Here is a 19,109-nt window from a genome sequence, read left to right as displayed (position 1 = left end):
AAATATGTATATTCACTAGAATTGTTCTGGGAAGAAAAAATTTTGAAAGACATATGTGGCTAAGCTACGCCAAGCGCAAGCTTAACCAAATCGACCACAGTCACTGTGATCTTGTAACAGGATAGTTTCAAAGCCGAATGGCTCTTTGAATGCTGAGGTCTGAGAATATTTGCGGGCAGAAAAGCCCAGGACGAGGTGGCGAATCCCATGGTAAAGTCTCTCTTGTCTTTACAGTACATTTGCAAAGTGCCAAGGAGGGAAGAGAGGGACACAGAACACCCGTGGTCCTCGAAGCCCTGTGAGGAAGTGCGGTTCTCTTCCAGAAGCATCCGGAGGACACTGGAAGTCTCAGCGGGAGTCTCTGAACAGGGGAGGTCTTTCTGTGCAGCAGCGGGAGTTGGGCTGAGGATAAATCAGGCAGTTAAATGTGCGTTTCTGCCAGGTTTGGGGCTTTGCCAAGTGAAATGGAGAGAGATGCTTATTACACAGGAAAGAGAATGACTGCCCTATGACCTTAGAATCTTAAGCACCCGTGGAAGAATGCCAATGACAGAAGGGGCCATTGCAGTGAACAAACATGAAGGGGACAGGAGGTTGACATTTCTTTTTTTTTTTTTATTTTTTATTTATTTATTTTTTTTAATTTTTAGTTTTTTATTTTTTAAATTTTAAAATCTTTAATTCTTACATGCATTCCCAAACATGAACCCCCCTCCCACCTCCCTCCCCAGAACATCTTTCTGGGTCATCCCCATGCACCAGCCCCAAGCATGCTGCATCCTGCGTCAGACATAGACTGGCGATTCAATTCACATGAGGTTGACATTTCAAACACAGCCAGAAAAGGGACATCCCGAGGATAAGAGAGTGAAGGAATTGGAAGTTCTTGGACTTTTCATTTAACGTTAAGTTCTAGAGACTTCCATCTCCAACCCCACTTCACCCCAGATGCTTTGTACATCACACTGTGGATGCTTTGACATTAAGCATTAAGGTTAAAAAATTTCCTTTTCCAGCAGGACTCAGAGATCTTAAAAACGCCTGCTCTTGGTCTTAGTTTCATAGCATCAAGACACCTGCAAATGTATTTGCTCATAAAATGACTGTAAAGCAAGCCTTATCATACAATATAATTGAAATTCTAATAGTATATTCTACAAAGGAGGTTCAGGCTTCTGTTTATAGTAAAGTGTGAGAGTTGGGCAATTAACTCTGAATTGGTCAAAAGAATGAGGAGGGGGATTTCTTTTTAAGTTTTCAATTTTTTATTAAAGACCTGTTATGTTATACATGATCTATGATGAATTCAAAGCAAAAGGATACTAAAACCCAAGGAGGATGTGACCTTACCACTGCAGGAATTGCTCTCAAGACACTTGTGGGAGCATACACTGGAATTAGAGTCTTAGTCACTGGACCCTGGGGTGCCTCCATGCCATTTTAATTATTTATTCAGGAAAAAGAAACCCCATCATAAACCTGGACATTTTTTTTTTTACTTTTAGTCTCAATTCACATTTAGAAAGAATGGAACTTTGGGTTTATATAGTGCATTTTGTCTTAGGAATACAACGTGCTTTGAAAACACTATTGTAGGTTTTCCAATAGGGTAAGATTAGATGTCTATTTTTATTCTCCTGCTCTGAGTAGAAAAATGACTTGGACCAAGTTAGCCAAGTTAGTGACAGAATTCAGAATTAAATTCAGGACTCTACATTCTAAAACAATGCAGTGTCAACAAGGATAAATACTCCAAGATAAAAAGACTCATTCAAAGGAAAGTAGCACATTATTTTTGGCATTAAAATATATGTGCTGGCAGATATATCTTTAAAAGTTCTTGAAAACCAGAATTAAAGACAGACTAGTAATGGAACTCTCACACAGACTACCTAATGAATGACCCAACCATTTCTAATTACATACATAATGCTGAACAAATAGAAATTAGTCTATTTTAACTTTTCTCTCAGAAATTAAGCTAAGTAAGTTAGGAACTATGAATGCAATATTCTCTTAGATAAAAATACAGTATTTTGTTTGCTTTTTTCTTGTTGTTTTAAGATTGAAATTGAGAATATTTTGCTTACTGGGTAATTGGAATCTTAATAAAAACAAAAGGTTATGCCTTTGACACTTTTCTTCTAAATAACACATAGGTATTAACACATAGGTATTTAGAAGAAAATACACACAAACAACACACAGTAATTCAGTTATAAGCCTACTCTGGGTCCACATTCTCCTGGATATGCATTCTCTATCACAAATACAGCTTCCAGAAACAAAACTTCTAGCATTTAGCAAGCGGCACACTTCTATCCCTATTTTCCTGTTATCTAGTCACATCCTGATCCTTTCTTTACAATTTCAGAAATATTTTTATTGCATTATTTTAGTTCAACAGATATATTTAAGGGTCTACCATGTGTCAGGTTCTGAGGAGATAAAAATGAGTGAGGAAATGGTTCCCACAGTTAAGCCTAGGGAAGAGGGCAATCATATAAACAAGAAACTATAATGGCATGTAAGAGGTATAGTAACAGAAATATCTGTGGAGCCCATAGAAGTGAGAGGGCAACAGTCAGGGGAGGGGTTATGCAGGGAACACATTGCCTCTGTCCTGGTGTCCTGGGTGGGAGGGTGGGCGCAGTGGGCAGGAGCGTCGGCTCTCAAGGAACAAAGAAATGACGTGGCTCTGCCGAGAGGAGGGGAAACCCTGGTTTTCCATAGTGCTAGGGCTTTCCAGCTGGGGTAGCAGAAAAGGAGCATCAGTTAGGAGCAAGCACAGCACACGGATGAAGGAGAGGAAGACAGAGTCCATGAAAGGTCTCTCCTGAATGCTTCCATTTTTGTAATGCAATAGAAAACAAGTCCAGAGGAAGGCTGGGGGAGAGGCACTGGGATATGAAAACAGAAGCTATGAAATGATCTTCTTAGAATAGCATCCGGTTACACAGTTGGATCCAAGCAGCCCTCTTGAGGTTCACGGCTGTGAATTCAATGAGGCCTGTCAGCATGATTGTGCTTTCTTCAGCCCCATTACAATGCCGGCATGGCACTGGGTGGAGAATTGGATTCAATCAGGTTATAGGTTTGCCAGGCTAGCACCAAGTGAGGAAGTTACCAAAAAAAAAAATCTGAAATTATATGCAAAGGACTTATAATAGTTATTGACCATGAAACTCATGGTGGGTAATGAACAATCACATGAAGCAGGTGAGGAACAGTTAAATGATAGTAACACCAGTGGATTCAGGGATCTTGGTGTTTCTGAAAGGTTTCTGGACTAAGAGTGAGCTGTCATGATAGGAAGAATAGTAAGAATAGGCTGCATGAAATTTAGGTTTTAGAGGGGATATATTGACAAAGTCTAGTACCATTCATGGAAGTACGAAAGGCAAGTCTAATACATTTAAGTATGAGGTCCTTCTCTTTAAACTGACTGAGTAGCTTTGTATTATTGGCAATATTAAAGTCACAGCGCCAGGCCTTTGATTGTTTAACCCTCTCCACGGCCATTTCTAATTTGACCTCTCACCCCTCTCTCTAACTTACCTGACACTTCAGAAATTCCAAACTATCCCAGTTTCTCTTGATATCACTTTTACTTTAGTACATATTTATATATAAATGTTGTTCCTTCTGCCTGCAGTGTTTTTTTCCTTCCCTACTTAATTGATAAATTCCACTATGCTCAATCATCTGTGAGCTTTTTCTTGATGATTTTATTTACTTACATACATGTATATATACATACATAGTGTTTATTGTCTTAGGAAAATAGGAGCTCCTTGAGGAAAAAGGCCAGCTTACCCATGTTTGTACATAGTGTGCCTAATAGAAATGCCTGATACATAGAAATATTTGAGATGAATACACACAGATGAGTATTAAACATTTCAAATCTTGACAAAATGTCAAGACTCCATGTCCCAACACAGTTTAACTCCCATTTATGGCTATTTCCTTATGAAATCAAAGGCCACTGAGTTGATTGAAAAGTACCTGCTACTATTACAGAGAAAAACATGTTTCTATTCTTCATATTCCCCCATGAGCCAAGTATCTTCAGGGTGTCATAACCCAGAAGGTCCCACATTCCTACAGCTTCCCTCCTACATGAGTTAAGGCACACACTTATAACTCACCCATACGATATAGTTCAAAAAGCCCTATTTCACAGAAGTCTAAACATACCTCATTATAATAGAAAGGCTTATATTGAACAGCATTATTAGATTTTTAAATTGAAAAAGAGTATTGTTAACCGAATTCTGTAACTTAATTAAAAAATAACCTGGGGATGCAGGAGATACCTAATAACTTCTGAACTCAGCAATTAATGCACATCTTGACTTAGTGCAAAGGGAGCATGGCTTGTAAGATATATTACTCTGTCGACTAGCATTAAGTGGGAAAAAATAACTAAAAGTATCTGATACAGGACATGTGAATCAGGTAACATGCTGAGTAATGTAATGGAAGTCTCCCCCAAGCCACCAGAGGCATCTCCAAAGAGAGAATCGTAGCAGAGTTATTTTGTGGTTCAGCTCTTTTTTCTTACTGAAAAGATAGCAGTGGTGCCTGGTATGTGTCTTACTTGCTATATTGGTTCTTCCCACGAGTCACTGCAGTGACAGCACGCGACTAGGACATTTACAAGTTGCCCAGAGAATCCAAAGCTTCCTTTTTAAAGAATATAGCAACTGTTGCTTCTCTATCTACAGACTGTGAGCAAAACATTATTTCACATTTTTATCTTTGAGGGTCTTGGGAACCATAAAAAAGCCACAAGATGCTCTTGTTTTAAACCGCTAGTCCTGGGAGATGACTGCTCAAAACAGAATGGTGAAGTCTCATCCACCTATCCTGTGGGGACTACTGGAGTCTCCAGACCAAGCAAATAAGCTTCATTCTTTCCATTCTCTCCCCCACTCAAGAGGCAAAAGCTTTGGGTAAACCAATAAAGAATTTCCCAATAGAAAACTTTTAGAAATGCATAAGAATAGTGATGAGTGTGTGTGTGTGTGTGTGTGTGTGTGTGTGTGTGTGTATGAGAGAGAGAGAGAGAGAGAGAGAGAGAGAGAGAGAGATCTATAAGTAAGGAAAGAACTGATTAGAAAATATGAAAAAAATCTTCAGAGAAAATTCGTGGAGATGCCCATGAACTGAAGCTCTGACTGACTGTGGGATTCAGCTGATCTTTGTAAGCTCAGGCTTAAGTCAAAACACACATAAGGATGGGCAAAGAGATCTTGAGAAATTGTTATTGAGAACTCCACTCCGTATATACTTTGGATGAAGACACAATAAAAACATAAAACAGGAAAAGATTCCCACTGATGGAGGAAGACCAAAAATATATTTTGCCTATCTTAGCCTGGGCTTTGCTCAGAAAAATTTTAAATCTCCTGGAAATTTATTAGCACAATAGGCTGGAGGCCTGGAGCGCAAGTATTAATATAGTTCAGAAGTTCCTACTTCAAGAAAAAAACATTTAATACAGTCTGAGCTGCTGAGAAATCAGCAGTACCTAGAAAACACAGATAACAACACCTCTTTGGAGGGTTTTACCGATATGGCCCTAAAGTTTTACTGCAAATAAACTCTCACTAAAGCTTTTCTCGCAAATTCCCAAATCTTACAAACATACTGGAAAACAACCCAACATTAGTGTGAGCCAGCAGGCATAACAGGGAGCAGGAGGAAATACCCAAGAACTGCAAACTTTATCATAGAACTATCAGATATGAACAATACAATGAGTTCAAATGACTGAGAAATAAAAGCATTCATCAGAAACATAGAAAGTCCAGATCAACAGACTATAAAAAGGCATATTTAAAGAAAACAGAAGCTTGAGTATTGAAAACTAAAGTAATTGTAGTCAAAAATTAGTTGAGGCTTGACAGAAAACAACAAAATTCTGTAAACCAATTATCCTTCAACTAAAAAATACATAAATTAAAAAAATGCTTACAGAAGAAATGAAAAAAAAATTAATTAAACAGGCTAAGGAGTCAGTGAGAGCTAAGAAAAATTGGTGAGTTTGAATATTAATCTGAAAAAATTACTGAGAATTTAATAGGAAGTTAAAACAGATATGGAAATATGAGAGTGTAATAAACACAAGTTAAAATAAGAAAATCTAATGAAAGACTAAGGTATTTTTTTTTCTTTTTAATTGGGGTACAGTTGGTTTATAATGCTGTGTTAGTTTCTGTTCTACAACAAAGCGAATCAGCTATGTGTATACATATACCCCCTCCCTCTGGGACCTTTCTCCCACCCCAGCCCCCCAGCCCACCCATCCAGGTCACCATAGAGCACCAAGCTGAGCTCCCTATGCTATGAAGCAGGTTCCCACTTCAGACTATTTAAAAATTTTTGAAGGAACTACATTAAAATCGCATTAATCAGTGAAAGTATTACACTCTGTTTGAAATAAATAACTTCCAACTATTTGTTCATACATAGAAAAGCAAAAATAAAGACTATGCATCAAATCATTATTTATGATTGACTTTGGAGGACTTTCCATTAATTGTATACTTCTAATGTTTAATAGCCCTCATAGTCAACAAGTCTGAAATTGCAGTATTTGGGTGCAGTCTCACAAACGACATAATGATCTCTGTTTGTTTCTAAGGCAAACCATTCAGTATCACAATAATGCAAGTCTATGCCCCAACCACTGATGCTGAAGAAGCTGAATTTGAAAGGTTCTATGAAGACCTGGAGAAGGAAATGGCAACCCACTCCAGTGTTCTTGCCTGGAGAATCCCAGGGACGGGGAGCCTGGTGGTCTGCCATCGATGGGGTCGCACAGAGTCGGACACAACTGAAGTGACTTAGCATGAAGACCTACCGGAGAAGGCAATAGCACCCCACTCCAGTACTCTTGCCTGGAAGATCCCATGGAGAGAGGAGCCTGGTAGGCTGCAGTCCATGGGGTCGCAAAGAGTCGGACACGACTGGGTGACTTCACTTTCACTTTTCACTTTCATGCATTGGAGAAGGAAATGGCAACTCACTCCAGTGTTCTTGCCTGGAGAATCCCAGGACAGGGGAGCCTGGTGGGCTGCCGTCTATGGTGTCACATAGAGTCAGACATGACTGAAGCAACTTAGCAGCAGCAGCAGCATGAAGACCTATAAGGCTTTCTAGAATTAATATTAAGGAAAAATGTCGTTTTCATCATAGGGGATTGGAATGCAAAAGTAGGAAGTCAAGAGACACCTGGAGTAACAGGTATTCTTGGAGTACAAAATGAAGCAGGGCAAAGGCTAACAGGGTTTTGTCAAGAGAACGCACTGGTCATAGCAAACAGCCTCTTCCAACAATGCTCTCATGAGTTATCTCTTTTACGCATGGTGGTGTTCATATGTCAGTCCCAGTCTCCCAGTTTATCCCCACCCTGTGTCCACAGTTCCATTCTCTCATCTGCGTCTCCATTCCTGCCCTGCACCTAGGTTCATCTGTACCATCCTTTTGGATTGCATGTATATGCATTAATAAGTGACACTTGTTTTTCTCTTTCTGACTTACTTCACTCTGTATGACAAACTCTAGGTCCACCCACATCTCTACAAATGAGCTAACTTCATTTCTTTTTAGAGCTGAGTAATATTCTAGTTCAGGGGTCCCCTGTGATGCCATGTTGAACCAGAACCATTCTCTTTCAATTTTAAAACTTTATCTTATTCCGTGGAAGATAAGACAAAATTTTAAAAATGGAAAGGGAACGGTTCTTGTTCGAGATGGCAATGCAGGAGTTCCCTGACTCACTTCCTCCCACAGATACATTGGATCCACACCTACACACAGAACAATTCCCCTGCAAGAAATCTGGAGGCTAGCTGAGCAATTCCCACACAGCAGGTGAGCAAGGAAAATCCCACGTTGGCTAAGAAAGGTGAGACACACTCTCGCCCCCAGTATACCCCCAGCACAGGAGCAAACCATCAGAAGGGAACCCACAAATCCCAGCTTCTCCCTGAGGAATGAAGGGTTTGGACTCCAAATTTTAAGACTTCCACCTGAGGGACGGGCCCCCAAAGCACCTAGATCTGAAACCCTACAGGGCTTTTGTCCATTAGACCCATGAGACAACAGCCAGCAAAGGAAGAGTCCCCAAAGTCCCCAGGCCTGCTGCAGCTGTCCCCGGGGGCCCAGCACAGCGGTGGCAGACAGCAGCGCGCACCCCTGGTCTCTACCTGAAAGAAGTCTACGGTAAGTGCCCTACATAAGAACCTGTAAGCTGTGAACTTTCAAAGATGCAAATGTACCCAGACATCCTGGGGCAGCTTTTCCAGAAGAATAGATAGAACTGAATCCAGCAAAGGGCCTGACTCTGGGCTGTCAACATCAGGCATGAGTGACCTGCACCTTGGCCCTCTGCAAGCCAAGGGAGAGGCCTCGGAGAAACCACCCCTGCGATGGTCTTAGACTTCCAGCCTCCAGGACTATCGGGAAAAAAAAAAAATCTATTGTTTAAGGCACTGAGTTAGTGGTATCTTTTTAAATGACTTCCCTGGTGGCTCAGATGGTAAAGCCTCTGCCTGCAATGCAGGAGACCTGGGTTTGATCCTTGGGTCAGGAAGATCCCCTGGAGAAGGAAATGGTACCCCACTCCAGTATTCTTGCCTGGAAAATTCCATGGACAGAGGAGCCTGGTAGGCTACAATCCATGGGGTCCCAAAGAGTTGGACACGACTGAGAAATTTCACTTCACTTTTAAATGACAGCCAGTGCCAACCAATATAACCACATATTGAAATATATAAATATTTCACATAAATATTTTATACATTTTATGTAAATATACATAAATATAAAAATATAAGTGGATACATAAAAATCTACTTTACAAAAGCTGATAAAGAAAATCAGTAGCTATATAAAAATCTAGGATAAAATTCAAACGCTCTAAACAACTTTAAAAAGAAAATTATTGGCATAATAGAAACAGATGGATAGTACCTAAAGTGATGATGGTAACTTTCTAAAACCTTGATCAAGCATGACACATACTGGCAAAACATTAGAGACCTTTCCTTTGAAAGTCAGGGACATCTGAGAGTGCTTACTACTATAGTTTATAAACAGTGACATAAAAACAGGAAAAGAAATAAAACCATAAATGTTGCAAACAAAAAAGAAAACTCACTATTTACACGTGTTATAATTGTGTAAATGGAAAATCTAAATATATTTACAAGCATTTAGAACAAAAAGGCAAATTCAGCAAGTCTGATGACAAGAACATTGTAAAAAATCTATTGCTTCCCTGCAAAATAGCAACAACAGCAATAATAAATCTTAAAAACTCAACTTTACAATGACACATAAAACTATAATTTATCTAGCAAAGAAAAACGCTAGCAAAGATATTCAGTCTCTTCATGGAATTTTTAAAACAAGAGTAGGTACATGAATTGAAGACTCAATATTGGAAAAATGTCAATTCTGCCAAAATCTCTACAGCCAAAACAATTCCCGTCAACGCTGAAACAAGCAATTTGTATTTTTCTACTGTTGCTTAGGAGAAACTTAACAAATGGATTCTAAAATGTATATAAAAATTCCAGTGTGCAAAAATGATGAAAATACTTAAAGAAAAACAACAGTGATACCTAACAATGTTATTATAAAATAATAATAAAATAGTGTGAAGCTGTGCAAGAACAGACAAGTAGACAATTGGAATTCAAGAATGCTTGGTCTTGGAGTCCCACATTTTTGGAAACTTGTTTTAAGATATAATTATTATATATCAGTGGGGAAAGAAAGCCCTTTCAATAATTTGTTCTGGGAGAGTTGACTTTTCATGTAGATAATGAACAAAATGATATTAGATCCTTACTTGAAACCACATAAAAAAATAAACGGATGGATTTGTTTGAAATAAAATATGAGAGTATCTTATAATTTCAATATTAAAAAGGAATTTTTATATAAAACAAAATTGAAAAAAATTAATATGAAAGACTGTCACTTCTGCACAACAAAATTCAATGAAAGAAAGCACAAATCATAAGAAGGTACATGTAATCTATGTCAACAAAAAAAGGGTACACACTTAATATGCTTAAAGAATCTCTTTAAATGGACAAGAAAAAGAAAATGAATCTAATAAAAAATGAGCCAAAGAAAATTACCAATTTTCAGAAAAACTATATAGATGAAGGACAGGGTTGTCCAATGTGTTGGGAAACCATCTCTGCTTCTAGCTACTTTCCCACTTTACATGTCACGTTAGGAAACTTAAAACCTAGTTTTCAATTCAGACTTTCCAGTTCTTTGGGTGGATCTTCTAGCTCTCCCATGTTTTGGGTAACCCTCTTTCTCCATTGAGAATCAGAGTGCTGCCTATTGTTTGGGTTGAAGAAATAGGACTAAAACACGAAATCATCCCTTAACTCAGAAAACTTTCCACTAAAGTAGAAGACAAAGAAACCAATTTGATTATCGAGTAAACAATAATAAACCAGAACATGAGGTGCGTGGCACACAATCCAGCAAAAGAGTGCAAGAACAAAAAGAAGTCTCACCTTTCACAGAGCCAGGCACATAGAGCCCACTGCACACATGCTCTTAAGAGCAACAAGCAGTCCTCTCGTGGGAGGACTCGACAGCACCATATGGCACGCACAGGCCACACATGGAGTCACCCATACACACAGCTGGGGCAGCCATCTGCGTTCACTCTCCCGACAAATGTCCACACAGTCAAAGCTATGGTTTTTCCAGTAGTCATGTATGGATGGAAGAGTTGGACCGTAAAGAAAGCTGGGGGTGGAAGAACTGATGCTTTCAACTTGTGGTGCTGGAGAAGACTCTGGAGAGCCCCTTGGACTGCAAGGAGATCAAAGCAATCTATTCTGGAAGGAAGTCAACCCTGAATATTCATTGCAAGGACCAATGCTGAAGGTGAAGCTCCAATAGCTTGGTCACCTGATGCAAAGAGCTGACTCATTTGAAAAGACCCTCATGCTGGGAAATATTGAGGGTGGGAGAAGGGGATGACAGAGGATGAGATAGTTGGATGGCATCACTGACTCATGGACATGAGTTTGGGTAAACTCCAGAAGATACTGAAGGACAGGGAGGCCTGGCGTGCTGCAGTCCATGGGGTCTGCGTGGACTAAGGTGGGACACAACTGAGTGACTGAACAACAATAAAAGGAAAAAAAATAGTAGCTTTATGAAAGGGAGTGCTTTGTGGTTTGGAGAGAGGAAACTGCCAAAGCAGACTTTCACCTTCCCATAGATACTGGGAGCTAGAGGTGCTTACTAATAATTACATTTTTTAATAATTTTTTTTTATTTTTTAAATTTTAAAATCTTTAATTCTTACATATGTTCCCAAACATGAACCCCCCCCTCCCATCTCCCTCCCATCCATACATGACTACTGGAAAAACCATAGCTTTGACTAGACGGACATTTGATGGCAGAGTAATGTCTCTGCTTTTTAATATGCTATCTAGGTTGGTCATAACTTGCCTTCCAAGGAGCAAGTGTCTTTTAATTTCATGGCTGCAGTCATTATCTGCAGAGATTTTCGAGCCCGAAAAAATGTCTGCCACAGTTTCCACTGTTTCCCCATCTATTTGCCATGAAGTGGTGGGACTGGATGTGATACAGATTCTCCTCTTCAAGGAGAGTGAAAAAGTTGGCTTAAAGCTCAACATTCAGAAAACAAAGATCATCACATCCAGTCCCACCACTTCATGGCAAATAGATGGGGAAACAGTGGAAACTGTGGCAGACTGGCTCGAAAATCTCTGCAGATAATGACTGCAGCCATGAAATTAAAAGACGCTTGCTCCTTGGAAGGCAAGTTATGACCAACCTAGATAGCATATTAAAAAGCAGAGACATTACTCTGCCATCAAATGTCCGTCTAGTCAAAGCTATGGTTTTCCCAGTAGTCATGTATGGATGTGAGAGTTGGACTATAAAGAAAGCTGAGTGCTGAAGAACTGATGCTTTTGAACTGTGGTGTTAGAGAAGACTCTTGAGAGTCCCTTAGACTGCAAGGAGATCCAACCAGTCCATCCTAAAGGAGATCATTCCTGAGCGTTAATTGGAAGGACTGATGCTGAAGCTGAAACGCCAATACTTTGGCCACCTGATGAGAAGAACTGACTCATTTGAAAAGACCATAATGCTGGGAAAGATTTCAGGTGGGAAGAGAAGGGGACCACAGACATGAGATGGTTAGCTGGCATCACCACTCAATGGACATGGGTTTGGGTATACTCCGGGAGTTGGTGATGGACAGGGATCCCTGGCGTATTGCAGTTCATGGGGTTGCAAAGAGTCGGACACAACTGAGCAACTGAACTTGACTGAAATTATGGGGCTTCTCCGGTGGCTCAGCAGTAAAGAATCCACCTGCAGTGCAAGAGATACAGGAGACACAAGTTTGATCCCTGGGTCGAGAAGATCCCCTCAAGGAGGGCATGGCAGGCCACTCCAGTATTCTTGCCTGGAGAATTTCACAGACAGAGGCGCCTGGCGGGCTATAGTCCACAGGGTGGCAAAGAGTCAGACACAACTGAAGTGACTGAGTGGGCATGCATGCACATGTAGATTATACTTTTTTACAAGATAGAACTAAAAGAAAAAGGATAATCCAGTTCAGATACATAGAGAGTTAAAAAACTGAGTTTAATTGTTCTCCGCGTAATAACTATATAAGTAATCCCAACTATTTTGCCCATTCACATGGTTATACAGAATCAGACTAAATTCCAAGAGGCAATTTAGAGGCATATTAATCCTTGTTAATTCAACAAGGCACTGTAATGAGCGTTATGAGGATGCGGGCAGATACAGATTCTGATTTGTGGTCACAACAGCATCTCTGACTTTGTCATCATGTGTTGAAATAGCATTTTAACATTTTAAAACTCAGCAACTCCGTTTAAAAATACAGTAAGTCTAATTGCCAGCCTCATCAGGGTCTTACTTGGTTGATTAAGCCTTATTGAAAGGTCTAGTGGGGAACCTCCAAGCCGCTCGGTTGTCTAATAAGCTTGTATTAAGCAATTCCCCTCATTCATAGTACAAGCAATTCCAAGACACAAGGGACCTAGTTAGGGGATGGTTTTTGAAAGTGTCTGGTGAGCTTCTTAATTAAAAGAAAGAATCTCTGCTACAATCAGGATATGAATTTTTTTAAAGGCTGCCATCCTTATTTCACTCCAGAAACCAATAATGTATACCTGAAATGTGAATGTTTTATGGCTATGCATCTTGTTAAAAATTATTTTCAAACAAACATAAAATACTCCATGAAACACAGGTTTTTACTTAATCAAGGGTAGCATCATATTGTTCTATGATTGTCTTATATTCCAGAATAAATCCCTTGAAGACTTTTCTTAAACATCTCTTCACAAGTAAACTATTTCAAATTGATCCAGTCCTTTAAACATCACTATGATATTCTTGGCAAACTTATTAAATCTTCAGCATTCCTTTCAGGTTTGACTCACACTGTTCTCAGATATGCGTCTCTGCTGTATATCAATGCCAATTTCACACATTTTCCAAGTAGGGCCAAACACTATAGTTGTATCTAGCTTTTGAATTTCATCCTGGTTTTACTTGCATTTTTACTTAGCCATGTGTTTTGTTTTGTCCAGGTTTCTATTTGTTCGCTTGCTTTCCTGGTGTAGTTTGTTTTTCTTTCCTGAGAATTTTTGTTCGCAGTGAGCTTCACTCACTCCCTTTATGGTTGTGGTTCATTTTCAAGGGTCATTTTATAATCATTCTGTCACTGAAACTGACCATTCACAGAGGCAGAGGGAAGAGTTCAAGCTGGTAAACTAGAGGAAAGACAAGTCACTGGTACTGGGTTAAATGCCTTGAAGTCTAAAGGAATTCAAGGGGAAAACAGGGGAAGCACGAGCAAAATCATCACACCTGTCACTGTGAAAGGTGATTGTTGAAGAGCCCTGACCTGCAGGAAGATCGTCAGTCAGGGCCCCACATGGACAGACAGCCATCCCTTACAGCAACCAGCAACCAGCAACCACCCCCTACAGCAATCTGACCAAGCCGCCCATCTGTATTCCCTGGCCTTGTGAACTTGAAGGATTTGAATAAAGACTTTTTTTCAGGGACCATGTCTTTTCTTAGCTTTAAAATTTCCTAGTAAATTAATTTACAAAATATTTCCCCTTGAATAATTCACTCTGAGTGTGTGTGTGTGTGTGTGTGTGTGTGTGTGTGTGTGCGTGCACTCTAATTCGCTTCTGTCGTGTCAGACTCTTTGCAACCCCATGGACTGTAGCATACCAGACTCTTAGGTCTATCCAATTCTCCAGGCAAGCATACTGAACTGGGTTGCCATTTCCTTCTCCAGGGGATCTTCACAACCCAGGAATCCAATCCACATGCTTTATATCTCCTTCATTGGCAATACAGTTTGGTTCAGTTCAGTCGCTCAGTTTTGCCCAACTCTTTGTGACCCCATGAACCGAAGCACGCCAGGCCTCCCTGTCCATCACCAACTTCAGGAGTCCACCCAAACCGAAATCCGTCGAGTCACTGATGCCATCCAACCATCTCATCCTTTGTCATCCGTGTCTCCTCTTGCCCTCATTCTTTTCCAGCATCAGGGTCTTTTCAAATGAGTCAACCCTTCACATCAGGTGGCCAAAGTACTGGAGTTTCAGCTTCAACATCAGTCCTTCCAACAAACACCCAGGACTGATCTCCTTTAGGATAGATTGGTTGGATCTCCTTGCAGTCCAAAGGATTCACAAGAGTCTTCTCCAACACCACAGTTCAAAAGCATCAATCCTTCAACGCTCAGCTTTCTTTATAGTTCAATTCTCACATCCATACATGACCACTGGAAAAACCATAGCTTTCACTAGATGGAACTTTGCTGGCAAAGTAATGTCTCTGCTTTTTAATATGCTGTCTAGGTTGGTCACAAGTTTTCTTCCAAGGAATAAGCATCTTTTAATTTCATGGCTGCAATCACCATCTGCAGTGATTTTGGAGCCCAGAAAAATAAAGTCAGCCACAGTTTCTACTGTTTCCCCATCTATTTCCCATGAAGTGATGGGACCAGATGCCATGATCTTAGTTTTCTGAATGTTGAGCTTTAAGCCAACTTTTTCACTCTTTCACTGTCATCAACAGGCTCTTTAGTTCTTCTTAACTTTCTGCCATAAGGGTGGTGTCATCTGCATATCTGAGGTTATTGATATTTCTCCTGGCAGTCTTGATACCAGCTTGTGCTTCTTCCAGTCCAGCATTTCTCATGATGTACTCTGCATATAAGTTAAATAAGCAGGGTGACAATATACAGCCTTGACATACTCCTTTTCATATTTAGAACCAGTCTGTTGTTCCATGTCCATTTCTAACTGTTGCTTCCTGATCTGCATATAGGTTTCTCAAGAGGCAGATCAGGTGGTCTGGTATTCCCATCTCTTTCAGAATTTTCCACAGTTTATTGTGATCCACACAAAGGCTTTGGCATAGTCAATAAAGCAGAAATAGACATTTTTCTGGAACTCTCTTGCTTTTTCCATGATCCAGCAGATGTTGGCAATTTGATCTCTGGTTCCTCTGCCTTTTCGAAAACCTGCTTGAACATCAGGAAGTTCACAGTTCACGTATTGCTGAAGCCTGGCTTGGAGAAATTTGAGCATTACTTTGCTAGCATGTGAGATGAGTGCACTTGTGAGGTAGTCTGAGCATTCTTTGGCATTGCCTTTCTTTGGCATTGGAAAGAAAACTGACCTTTTCTAGGCCTGTGGCCACCGCTATAGTTTTCCAAATTTGCTGGCATATTGAGTGCAGCACTTTGACAGCATCGCCTTTCAAGATTTGAAATAGCTCAACTGGAATTCCATCACCTCCACTAGCTTTGTTCACAGTGATGCTTTCTAAGGCCCTCTTGACTTCACATTCCAGGATGTCTGGCTCTAGGTGAGTGATCACACCATCATGGTTCTCTGGGTCATGAAGATCTTTTTTGTACAGTTCATCTGTGTATTCTTGTCACCTCTTCTTATTAGCATCTGTGTCTGTTAGGTCCCTACCATTTCTGTCCTTTATCGAGCCCATCTTTGCATGAAATGTTCCCTTGGTATCTCCAATTTTCTTGAAGTGATCTCTAGTCTTTCTCATTCTATTGTTTTCCTCTATTTCTTTGCACTGATCACTGAGGAAGGCTTTCTTATCTCTCCTTGCTATTCTTTGGAACTCTGCATTCAAATGGGTATATTTTTCTTTTTTTTTCCCTTGCTTTTCACTTCTCTTCTTTTCACAGCTATTTGTAAGGCCTCCCCAGACAGCCATTTTGCTTTTTTGCATTTATTTTCCATGGGGATGGTCTTGATCCCTGTCTCCTGTACAATGTCACGAACCTCATTCCATAGTTTATCAGGCACTCTACCTATCAGATCTAGGCCCTTAAATCTATTTCTCACTTCCACTGTATAATCATAAGGGATTTGATTTAGGTCACACCTGAATGGTCTAGTGGCTTTCTCCTCTTTCTTCAAGTTCGGTCTGAATTTGGCAATAAGGAGTTCATGATCCAAGCCACAGTCAGCTCCTGGTCTTGTTTTTGCTGACTGTATAGAGCTTCTCCATCTTTGGCTGCAAAGAATATAATCCATCTGATTTTGGTGTTAACCATCTGGTGATGTCCATGTGTAGAGTCTTCTCTTGTGTTGTTAGAAGAGGGTGTTTCCTATGACCAGTGCATTTTCTTGACAGAACTCTATTAGCCTTTGCCCTGCTTCATTCTGTTCTCCAAGGCCAAATTTGCCTGTTACTCCAGGTGTTTCTTGACTTCCTACTTTTGGATTCCAGTCCCCCATAATGAAAAGGACATCTTTTTTGAGTGTTAGTTCTAGAAGGTCTTGTAGGTCTTCATAGAACTGTTCAACTTCAACTTCTTCAGCATTACTGGTTGGGGCATAGACTTGGATTATCGTGATATTGAATGGTTTGCCTTGGAAAGGAACAGAGCTCATTCTGTCGTTTTTGAGATTGCATCCAAGTACTGCATTATGGATCTTTTGTTGACCATGATGGCTGCTCCATTCTTCTAAAGGATTTCTGCCCACAGTAGTAGATATAATGGTCATCTGAGTTAAATTCACACATTCCAGTCCATCTCAGTTCACTGATTCCTAGAATGTCGATGTTCATTCTTGTCATCTCCTGTTTGACCACTTCCAATTTGCCTTGATTCATGAACCTAACATTCCAGGTTCCTATGCACTATTGCTCTTTACAGCATCGAATCTTGCTTCTATCACCAGTCCCATTCACAACTGGTTGTTGTTTTTGCTTGGCTCCATCCCTCCATTCTTTCTGAAGTTATTTCTCCACTGATCTCCACTGATTTCATTGGTAGGCAGGTTCCTTAATGCTAAGCACCAGCTGGGAAGCTTTAATTATTCACTAAGGTCCAGGAATTTTTTGAAAAAAAAAATTTTTAAGTGCAGGTGTTTCACCATGTTGTGTTAGTGTCTGCTGTACAGCAGAGTGAATCAGCTATACATACACATATATCCCCTCTTTCCTGGAGGCCCTTCCCTTTTAGGTCACCGTAGAGCGCTGAGTGGAGGTCCCTGTGGTGTAAAGCAGGCCCTCATCAGTTATCTGTTATATGCCTAGTAGTGTATGTTGTGCCAGTTGCACAGACGTGGATGGACCTAGAGACTGTCACACAGAGTGAAGTGAGTCAGAGAGAAAAACAAACATCATATATTAACGCACATATGGATGGATGGACCTAGAGACTGCCATACAGAGTGAAGTGAGTCAGAGAGAGAAACAAACATCATATATTAACGCACATATGGAGAATCTAGAAAAATGGTACAGATGAACCCATTTGCCAAGCTGAATACAGTCTTGATTCCGTGAGCTCTGTGCCTGAATCCCATCTAGCCCTTCACCCCTTGCTCTAAACGACCGCAGAAAACCAGGTGCCCCTCAGGCTCTCTCTGTGAAGTACTTACGCAGATCTTCTCTCGGAAATGTGTTACTTCAAGGGGAAAAGTGAGCTATCCATCAGACCATCATCAGGAGACCACATTCTGCCTCCAAGTTTCCCATCTCCACCACCAGCGCACTGCTTGCTACCTGAAGGGTTAAATAGCCACAGGAGAGGTGTAGGCAATCAGTGAAATGCTCTTGGTGTCATCTCTTCACAGAGCCCCTCCTACATAAATTTTACTTTAAAAACAGAAATAGAACTACAAATGTAGAAAACAAACTTATAGTTACTGGGGGAAAAAGAGTGGGGAGAGGTAAGTTGGGTGATTGGGTTTGACATATACACACAACTGTATATAAAATAAACAACTAAAAAGGACCTCCTGTATAGCACAGGGAACTTTATTCAATACTCTGTTATGACCTATATGAAATGGTTGGATGGCATCATCAACTCAATGGACATGAGTTTGAGCATCAGGGAGATGGTGAAGGACAGGGAAGCCTGATATGTTTCAGTCCACGGGTTTGCAAAGAGTTGGACATGACTAAGCAACTGAACAACCACATGACCTATATAGGAAAGGAATCTTAAAAAAGTGGATATATGTATAACTGATTCACTTTGCTGTACAGCAGAAACTAACACATTTTAAATCAACTATACTCCAGTACAAATTTTAAAAACAGATAATAGATCACATCTTTAAACTTCTAGCCACAAATACACATCGAATCTGTAACAGTTCACACAGAATTTAGCAAATTCATTTCCTATAATTATTCTTGCCTGTCTCCTCTTTGTTTTTGTTTGTTTCATGTGTACTGTTACTTTTCCTTGTTCTGTTTTGTTTTCTGTGTGGCGTAAGACCTACGATCTCGTTAAAACACTTCATCACATACTCAATACTATTTTTGTTTGATGTTTGCTTTCGTTGATATTATTTTGAGCAAAATAATACTAAGGGATGTCAGAGGCAGTGTCAGTCAGCAAGCATGCAGGTACAACCAAGAATGATCCTGCCTACAGAAAACTTCACAACCCAGCACAGCTCAGTGGACCAATCCATAGACAAGTCATTCTAGGTTCAGGGGGCAATGATAAACCCAGCATG

Source organism: Ovis canadensis, chromosome 26, assembly GCF_042477335.2.
Source record: "Ovis canadensis isolate MfBH-ARS-UI-01 breed Bighorn chromosome 26, ARS-UI_OviCan_v2, whole genome shotgun sequence".
NCBI lineage: Eukaryota > Metazoa > Chordata > Mammalia > Artiodactyla > Bovidae > Ovis > Ovis canadensis.
Note: the sequence above shows the minus strand (reverse complement) of the source record.